The sequence below is a fragment of the Physella acuta genome, unplaced genomic scaffold, assembly GCF_028476545.2.
Source record: "Physella acuta isolate Inbredline_101_S28 unplaced genomic scaffold, ASM2847654v3 ptg000686l, whole genome shotgun sequence".
Classification (NCBI taxonomy): domain Eukaryota; kingdom Metazoa; phylum Mollusca; class Gastropoda; family Physidae; genus Physella; species Physella acuta.
The window spans coordinates 95186-106124 of NW_026732205.1; positions in this window are offsets into that span (position 1 = coordinate 95186).

Here is a 10939-nt window from a genome sequence, read left to right on the forward strand (position 1 = left end):
TTACTTTATTTCACATTCATAAAGAGATATTTATTGACTAGCCTCCTTCCTTTAACCTAACAGATTGAAATTTAAAGAAAATGCTATTAACTTATTTGAGTAGTAAAATCTATATTTTTGTATAAAATACATGCATTTTTTGCATCAATATCTGCGGAAATCCTCCGTTGAGTTTAAATAATATTCTTGTATTACTCCCTCCATCACTTCCAAGTTTCTGTGAGGATGGCGATTACTTTATATTTGTTCAACAAAAAAAAATAGAGCGAAATCAATTGATATTTAGATAAGTGCAAAAATGGTTTACCGTTGTAGATGGGGCAGATGAAGTATAGTTCCCCAGCCGAGGGGATACGACAGCGACAGTGGTAGATCGTCTTTATTCTACTTGTACATCACAGCTGTCAAATAGTGCAACTATCTACATCAAACTCCAAATTGGTAGGTACCAAAGGCGCTTGTTTGAATAAGCTGCAGAATCTTTTAAGTTATTTACTGCCAGTTGTTGAATCCACCCAGCCCTGATCCAAACTTGACTCAAGTTGGGGAATGGAGAGGTGACTGGACTTAGTGCTGACTACACCATTCCTTAATATGACGAGGTGACTGGACTTAGTGCTGACTACACCATTCCTTCATATGACGAGGTGACTGGACTTAGTACTGACTACACCATTCCTTCATATGACGAGGTGACTGGACTTAATGCTGACTACACCATTCCTTCATATAACGGGGTGACTGGACTTAGTGCTGACTACACCATTCCTTCATATGACGGGGTGACTGGACTTAGTGCTGACTACACCATTCCTTCATATGACGGGGTGACTGGACTTAGTGCTGACTACACCATTCCTTCATATGACGAGGTGACTGGAGTTAGTGCTGACTACACCATTCCTTCATATGACGAGGTGACTGGACTTAGTGCTGACTACACCATTCCTTCATATGACGAGGTGACTGGAGTTAGTGCTGATTACACCATTCCTTCATATGACGAGGTGACTGGACTTAGTGCTGACTACAACATTCCTTCATATGACGAGGTGACTGGACTTAGTGCTGACTACAACATTCCTTCATATGACGAGGTGACTGGACTTAGTGCTGACTACAACATTCCTTCATATGGCGAGGTGACTGGACTTAGTGATGACTACACCATTCCTTTATATGACGAGGTCAAGAAACACGATTTCTACTTGATCTGTCCAATGGATATTTAGGTTTTAAAGGGGATATTAATTTTGTGTAAACTAGTCCTTGTCCATTGCATATTTTTTCGATACCGTTCAAATATTACATCGATATCAATACAATGCTTAATATGATTAACTTTAGACAATATTATCCAAAGGTCTTTTTTATATGGTTTAGTTTTTGGTCACTAAATGCAGGAATGACTATAGATTTTTTTTACTTTCTCGTATATACGGAGTATAGAGAAAGTCTTGTAATCGTGCAAAAAAAAAATCGAGATTTTTACAAATCTCGACGTTTTACACCTCACTGATACGGGAAAACATAATTTTGCAATCTTGTCCGTATGTCTGTGTGTCTGTGTGTGTGTGTGTGTCTGTGTGTAAACACGATTACTTTAGTACCGTTACAGCTAGGTTGATGAAATTTCATATATAAGTATTATATCAAAATCGTAGATCCGTATCAACTTTTGAGCGATTTCCGATAACCGGAAGTGGTACTTTTTCTACTTTGAATTTTTCAAAAGCCTATAACTTGAGTACTATTTTAGATAGATAAATGAAACTTCACATGTAAGTAAAAGATCTAATTTTCTACCTTCTGTTAAATTTTGAGTCATTTCCGTTGACTGGAAGTAGTAATTTACGCTACTTCCGATTTCTCAAAAAACTAATGTAAATTTTTAAAGTATTAATAATATTGCGCACTATTATGCAAGTTTTTATTTTACGTTCACTTGACGTGCACTTCTTTTGTCTATAGATTTTATTCTATTTTTAAAACTTTAAGTATTTAAAATTGATTAAAAATCATGTCTATAGCCCGAGTTCCCATCCCCTGTTGTTTTATATAAGAATATTCGAGAAAGTTTAGGGGAGATCACTCCCGGTTTATTTACTTTCTCGATTATACGAAGTATAGAGAAAGTCTTGTAATCGTGCAAAAAAAATCGAGATTTTTACAATTCTCGACGTTTTACACCTCACTGATACGGAAAAACATAATTTTGCAATCTTGTCCGTATGTCTGTGTGTCAGTGCGTGTGTGTGTGTGTGTGTGTCTGTCTGTGTGTAAACACTATTACTTGTGTACCGTTACAGCTAGGTTGATGAAATTTCATATATAAGTATTATATCAAAATCGTAGATCCGTATCAACCATTGAGCGATTTCCGATAACCGGAAGTGGTACTTTTTCTACTTTGAATTTTTCAAAAGCCTATAACTTGAGTACTAATTGAGATAGATAAATGAAATTTCACATGTAAGTGAAAGATCTAACTCTCTACCTTCTTTCAAATTTTGAGTAATTTCCGTTGACCGAAAGTACCAATTTACGCTATTTCCGATTTCTCAAAAAACGCATGTAAATTTATAAAGTACTAATAATAATGCGCACTATTACGCACATTAGGTTTTGGTGCTAGCTTGGTGCGCAATTTTTTTTCTACTAAATTTTATTCTATTTTTAAAAGTTTAAGTAAACAAAAATCATATCTATATTCCGAGTTGACATCTCACGTATTGTTATATTAGAACTAGCTGCATCCCTTGCTCCGCCACGGTAAATCTTTTTAAAAATTAAATGCACCAACTTTGGAACAGAACAAAACAAACAAAAACACAACACAAACAAAACACAACCACAACACAACCACAACACAACCACAACACAACCATAACACAGCCAAAACATAACCACAACAGAACCACAACAACACAACCAGAACAACACAACCACAACAACACAACCAAAGCACAACCACAACACAACCACAACAACACAACACAACCACAGCACAACCAAAACACAACCACAACACAACCACAACACAAACACTACCACAACACAACCACAGCACAACCACAACACAACCACAAACACAACACAACCACAAAAACAACCATAACTACAACACAAACACAACCACAATACAACCACAACAAAAACACAACCACAACACAACCACAACCACAACACAACCACAACACAACCAAAAGAACAGCCACAACACAACCACAACACAACCAAAAAAAAACTCAACACAACCACAACATTAGAATCACCACCAAACAACACGCTTTTTTAGGCGTCCGCGCCCAAAGAGAGCCTTTCCAGCATTAAAAATTTAAGTCACATAAATAGATCCTACTCCATAACTTACAATAAAACAATGCGATGCAAATGAATGTACGGCAAGTGGCGTTTATTTTTATGGCTCTAAGAAAACACATTGGCAATGTAATTAGAATCACCACCGAAAAACACGCTTTTCCCAAGCGTCCGCGCCCAGAGAGAGCCTTTCCAGCATTCTCTATACTATAATTCTAAAATTTCACCATCTGTTAACACCAAAAAAAAATAAAAAAAAATAGCGATTTTGAGAAATAATAGACTAAAAAATTATTAGAAAATAATATAACTAATCTTAACATTTTTCTCTTTTAATCATGAACCTTAACTAATCTGTGCGGTAGTAATAAAAAAAAGATTAACTTAAATTATTGTTGAGTTAAATATATTTTCAAATCAAATTACCTCCCTTGCAAAAAATACCAAAAAAAAAGTTGAATTAATTAGTTTTTTCGACCTAGCTTTATGGAAATATATCCATTTTTTTCTAGGAATATAAGCGAAAATAATATTTAACATTGATCTTTTTAATATTTTTTAGCAATGTGCGAATATTTAATGTTTTGTTTACGTTATGCAAAAAGGTAAACACAGTGGCATTTATAAAATAGCTCTATGTCGTTATATAAACGAACTCTACTCTATTCCTTATAATAAGACACTGCGGTGCACTGAAAAGCACAGCATGGTGCGATGTTTACTTTTATGGTTCGAAAATCTATAGCGATGACGGACTGACACACTACTTGCCCGCTTATATCTATACTAGCTGCATCCCGTGCTCCGCCACGGTAAATCTTTTTTTAAATGTACCAACTTGGGAACGGAACAAAACTAAACACAACACAAACGAACGCAAAAAAAACACAAACGAAAAAACAAACACAACACTCATAACATAAACACAAATTAAATGCAATCATAAAGGCATTTTGCTCATAGTCAAGCCCGTAGCGCTAAATCGCGCCCTTTCCGAGCGTCGGCGGACGCGTCTGACACAGTGAATTACTACAAAACAGAGGCATAGCGACCCTTTGCGGCGCCCGGGGACAAACTTTCGATTTGACCCCCCCCCCCCCCCTCAAACTTTCGATTTGCACCCCCACTTAGACTTTCGATCTGCACCACTTTTTATTTAAAATTCCCCCGCTAAAACTTTTAATTTGCACCCCCTCGATTTGCAAATTTATCAATTTACGCATTTTTTTTCCAGTACTTTAACTTTAAAAAATTTACAATAGAGTTTCATAACTAAAACCATTGCGCACCCAATGAACGGGATGACGCGTCTATAATATTGCGGGATAGTTGATTAAAAATTATAAGTATTAAACAGTACATTCAGTGAATAAAATAAATAAAAGATTGCCTTTTATAAATCCACGCTAATTATAATTTTCTAACAATAATTTCCTCGTACACATCCGCATAATTTGCATTCACATTTTTCTAATTATATTATTGCAACACTAATTCCTTCTAGAACGTCCGTAAATTTGTATTCACATTTTTTTTATTAGCGTGAGTTTAATCTATTTTTACATTACCTCCCTTGTCAAAATTAGAAAAAAGTTAAATTAATTTGATTTTTCTACCCTACTGTTATTTTGTTATTAAGATGTATCCACTTTTTCTAGGAATATAAACTAAATGATATTTGACATTGATCTTTTTAATATGTTTTAGCAATGTGCGAATATTTAATATTTTCATAATGTTATGCAAAATAAAAACACAGTGACATTTATAAAATAGCTCTATGCCGTTATATAAACGAACCCTACTCTATTACTTATAATAAGACAATGCGATGCACTGCAAAGCACTACATGGTGCGATGATTACTTTTATGGTTCGAAAATCTATAGCGATGACGGAAGGAAGGACTGACACACTACTTGCCCGCTTATATTATTACTAGCTGCATCCCGTGCTCCGCCACGGTAAATCTTGTTTAAATGTACCAACTTGGGAACAGAACAAAATTAAACACAACACAAACAAACGCAAAAAAAAAACACAAACGAAAAAACAAACACAACACTCATAACATAAACACAATTTAAATGCAATCATAAAGGCATATTGCTCACTGTCTAGCCCGTAGCGCCAAATCGCGCCCTTTCCGGTGATTTGCACTCCCCTCAAACTTTCGATTTGCGCTCCTGTCCCCCCTCCCCCGCCCTAAAACTTTCGATTTCCACCACCCCCATCGCAAATTTTTTCCAACCCACTTTGGCGCCCCCTAAAGTCGGCACCCGGGGAAATATGCCCCCCCCCCCCTCGCTGCGCCTCTCCTATAAAACCCCTAGCTTGTTCACAAACCGAAAGATAGAATAATAAGTAGTAAACAGTATAAATAATAGGCAGTATTTAAAATATCCGTATTTTATTTACAATATTTCACTTTATCCATTCACGCATTTTCTTTCCAGTACTTTAAATTTTAAAATTTACAATAGAGTTTCATAACTTAAACCATTGCGCACCTAATGAACGTGATGACAATTGACGCGTCTATAATAGTGCTGAATAGTTGATTAAAAATTATAAGTAATAACAGTAGGGCCTACATTTAGTGAATAAAATAAATAAAAGATTGCTAATTATAATTTTCTAACAATAATTTACTCTTACACATCCGAATAATTTGCTTTCACATTTTGCTAATTATATTATTGCAACACTAATTCCTTCTATGACGACCGTATATTTGCATTCACATTTTTTATTAGCGTGAGTTTAATGTACTTTTAAATTACCTCTTTTGTCAAAATTAGAAAAAAAGAGTTATATTAATTTGATTTTTCTACCGTACTGTTATTATGTTATTGAAATGTATCCATTTTTTTTCTGGGAATATAAACGAAAATGATATTTGACATTGATACTTTTAATATGTTTTAGCCGTGTGTGTATATTTAATATTTTCTTTAAGTTATGCAAAAGAGTAATCACAGTGGAAATTATAAAATAGATCTATGTCGTTATATAAACAAACCCTACTCTAATACTTATAATAAGACAATGCGATGCACTGCAAAGCACTACATGGTGCGATGTTTACTTTTATGGTTCCAAAATCTATAGCGATGACGGAAGGAAGGAAGGAAGGAAGGAAGGAAGGAAGGAAGGAAGGAAGGAAGGAAGGAAGGAAGAAAGAAAGGACTGACACACTACTTGCCCGCTTATATTATAGATCTATCTATATATATAATTCTCTTCTGCGAGCCGCTAGAAAACAAGCTGCAAACGCGCTCCCTACCTCCCCACCCCTACATGGTCTTATTGAGCTGTGTTCACTCTAAATGTTTACAAGCAGAGCCAACTATTTTAAACGTAATGGGGGAAGAGGGGAGGGGGGAGGAAAGGGGGGGTATGGTCCTTAACGCTACTTATAGTGTTTTAAAGAAATATTTTCAGTGGCAGCGTTGGTACTGTCGAATTCACAAATTATGAATTACTGTAAAGTAGAAAAAACAACAACTAAATAGTGGCGTATGTTATGCCGCGGGCCGGCTCGTAGATATATAATTCTCTTCTGGGATCAGTTAGAAAACAAGCTGCAAGCGCGCCTTACAGTCCCCTCTCTTCCTCTCTATCGCTATCACTACCACCCCTACCCCACCCCCCACATGATCTGGTGAGCGGTGTTCACTCTGTTTACATTTTACAATCATAGAGACGGGTTTGGTGACGGCTATTAGGGGCAGATAATTGAGTTTGAAACGATTTTAAACTTAGAGGAGGTAACTAATAGGAGGCTGCTTTCACGTGGGGGGGGGGGGGGGGTTAGTGTTTTTAAGCAAATATTTTCAATGGCAGCATTGGTACTGTCGAATTCACAAATTATAAATTACTGAAAAGTAGAAAAAAAACAACTAAATAGCGGCGTATGATACGCAGCAGGTCGGCTCGTTATAGATATTCGAGAAAGTTTAGGGGAGATCACTCCCGGTTTATTTAATCAATACTTTTGAAATATTTAAAAAAAAAAAAAGTCCCATAACTAGCAACGAACGGCCCCATGTACATTTATTGGAAAAAAATCATTTATCACGAAATATGGCTAATCTCGCAAAAATTTAGGTGTATACTAGGGTTCGGCGTGGTCGAGTCGGTAAAGCTCATGGTTGCTAAACCAAAAAAGTCTCGAGTTCGAACCTTCGGTCAGATGAGGCTCGTTGGCTGGGGACAGCCACTCTTCTAGGAAATTCGTAAAGAAAAGCAGGCTGAAATCGGAGTCAATGGCCTCAATGGCGCATAACCAGTTGACACGTATCATTATTTGTATTGGAGGGGGATCCCTTCCAACACTAAAATTAAGAACGAAGAAGAAGATTCATTAGTTGTCACAATGTAATCCACTTGCAGTTGTAATTGTTTGTCGCAATTAATTCATTTTTATTTTGACAGCTGCGTTATAAGACGTTAAATGACACGATCGTGTGGATAGACACTATTTTGTCTTTAACATGCATGGACACACACGCTGAGATCAGTAGCTAACTACTATGTGTGTTCACTGTTGCGTGTGCGTGTTTCCGGTGTGTGTGTGTGTGTCTTTACTATTGTGGGTGCGTGTTTCCGTTGTGAATTTTCTGTTATGGGTGCGTGTAAGTGGTGTGTTTACTACAGTGGGTGCGTGTTTCCGGTGTGTATGCTTACTATTGTGGGTGTTACCGTTGTGTGTGTGTGTGTACTATTGTGGGTGCATGTTACGGTGTATGTGTGTATGACAAATGACAAAATCAAGTCGGTTTTTAATAGAAATTTAACGAAGGATTTTCCTCTAACTCAGTATTAATTGTGTCAACTTGTTGTGCATCATATAGTGTGTGTCGTTTTTACCGCAAGAGCTTTGACCATAGACGGTTTAATTATAGGGGATTCACTACCATGTGTGTTTGACCAAAGCGGGAGTTTGCACACGTGTAATTTTTATAATAATAATAACAATAATAAAACTGTTATTTAACTTTATTTCATGATACAGTTAATACAATTTTAGAAGACAAGTTCCCATAGAGTTGCCATTGTTAAAAAATGTCCTAAAAATGTCAATAACAGTTACATAATTCCATTTAAAAGATATTGCTAGGCCTACTAGATTTATTAATAAACATAAACGGAACACAAATAATGAGAAAAGTGAAAATTCAAAATAAATTATGCAGCTCTACTAGAAAATACGTAGCATATATGTATAATTAAAACAAGCATTTTAATAATATAGTCAAATGATAGAAACATCTGCTGAAGAACTTGAGTTTCCAATTACAAGCACACCTTTGTATCAATTCTTTAACTTACCAAACATGCTGTTTTATAGTTACTTTAACATAAAAACAACATTAAAGTGTCATGACCCCACCAAGACCTAAACTTCTTTTTAACTCCATCAATGAAGGCTGCATCCTATTGTAGTTGCAGCTACAATTTAATACATTTATAACAGTGTTACAAAAAACTAACTGTACTAACGCTTACACTTTCATTTTTAAATTGATTCCATTCTTATATCACAATGCAATAAAAAAAAGTATTATCGATTAAAGTTCCTAGCTAGCTCATAATAACAGTACCACAGAGAGTATTCAAAACCATGGGAAGTGACTCTAATAAACATATTAATAAAAATATCTATATTTTTTTATTGCCCTTTGCCTAAAAAATTGTTAAAAATTAATAATTTTACCTTGTCTCAATTCTCTAATGTGTCAAAAAAGTACCCTTTTCGAAACTCTCAGTCCATTAGGCGAGTGAAGTAGTAATCACCTGTTTCTACTACATTGGCATAATAAGGGATTGTGTGGTCAGAGCTATGCCCAGCAGCCTTTACTTTCACTAACGTGAGCTAGGTACCCATAAGAGCTGTGTAGGCGCAGGGATGTTGAACATACTCAACAATAATGTTTTTTTTTTCAGTTTGCCTCCAACAATTAATTATTAGCGTCAGTTTATATTACCATGTTTGTTTGAGCAGTGCAATTTTATCATTAGCTTGTGAGGACTGGTACAGATTTATACTAAGACAATATATTATTTTTTAAAAATACGAACATAAAATGATATTTAATTTATTAAAATCAGAATACAAAAATAAATTATATTTATTAAATTACAATAAGTAATATTTATGCTATTTTTTTACTTTCTCGTATATACGAAGTATAGAGAAAGTCTTGTAATCGTGCAAAAAAAAATCGAGATTTTTGCAAATCTCGACGTTTTACACCTCACTGATACGGAAAAACATAATTTTGCAATCTTGTCCGTATGCCTGTGTGTCTGTCTGTCTGTCTGTCTGTGTGTAAACACGATTACTTGAGTACCGTTACAGCTAGGTTGATGAAATTTCATATATAAATATTTTATCAAAATCGTAGATCCGTATCAACTTTTGAGCGATTTCCAATAACCGGAAGTGGTACTTTTTCTACTTTGAATTTTTCAAAAGCCTATAACTTGAGTACTATTTCTGATAGATAAATGAAATTTCACATGTAAGTGGTAGATCTAATTCTCTACCTTCTGTCAAATTTTCAGTAATTTCCGTTTACCGGAAGTACTAATTTACGCTATTTCCGATTTTTCAAAAAACTTATGTAAATTTATAAAGTACTAAGAATATTGCGCACTATTATACACATCTTTATTCGGCGTTCGCATGGTGCGCAATTGTTTTTTAATGAGATTCTATTCTATTTTTAAAAGTTTAAGTATTTAAAATGGATTAAAAATCATAACTATATCCCCAGTTACTATCCCCTGTTGTTTTATCCTAATATATAATTCCCCATGTGCGCACTTCTCTCTCTCTCTGTCCGCAAAATATTTTCGCCGGACATCACGTCAGAAACGGCAGCGATATATGGAGAACTTTATACGGACTTTTGTTGAAAATAATATGTTAGATGTTTTAAATGTATAACCACAATTTTATTTAAAGAAGAAAAATAAAAATTATAGGCGTATTCGAATGTAGAGAAACAGTATTATTTATGCAACCGGAAAAGCATTAATATATGTGAAAATGACCGCATAAAACTGTGACGTCACTATTGCTTATACATTAACTAATGACGTCATCTGCCGTGTTTAGAATAAAAAGAAATGAACTATTTCATTCAAATTTGATTTAGGTCTACGTACACTATGAAATGTATACAATACAATTTTTCCGGCCTAAACTCATAAAATTTATTTTATTTATTTGGATTCTAGATCTAGATATTCTAGATTCATCTATTCAAATAATAAATTTCTATACTAAAGTATTTCAGGCCTTAATTACTTTATTGAAATCTTTGTTTATCTATGCAATTTGCTAATCTCTATAATATATAAAGCAAAGTTTTCGGGTGCCCGATAGGGCACTTCCCGGCGCCGCAGGCGCCTCAAATTTGGCAGGATCTTGCCTTGGGGCGACAGAACACGGGGGCCGGTTGGCCGAAAAGTCTACGATGATGGGGTCAAAACTGACCTCGACTGACCGGCACCTTATATGAGCTAAAAATCGAAAAAAAAAATGTCCACGGAGGAACCTCTTCATAACTCCTGAGGTCGTAGACCGACCCTCGGGCGAATTAATTAA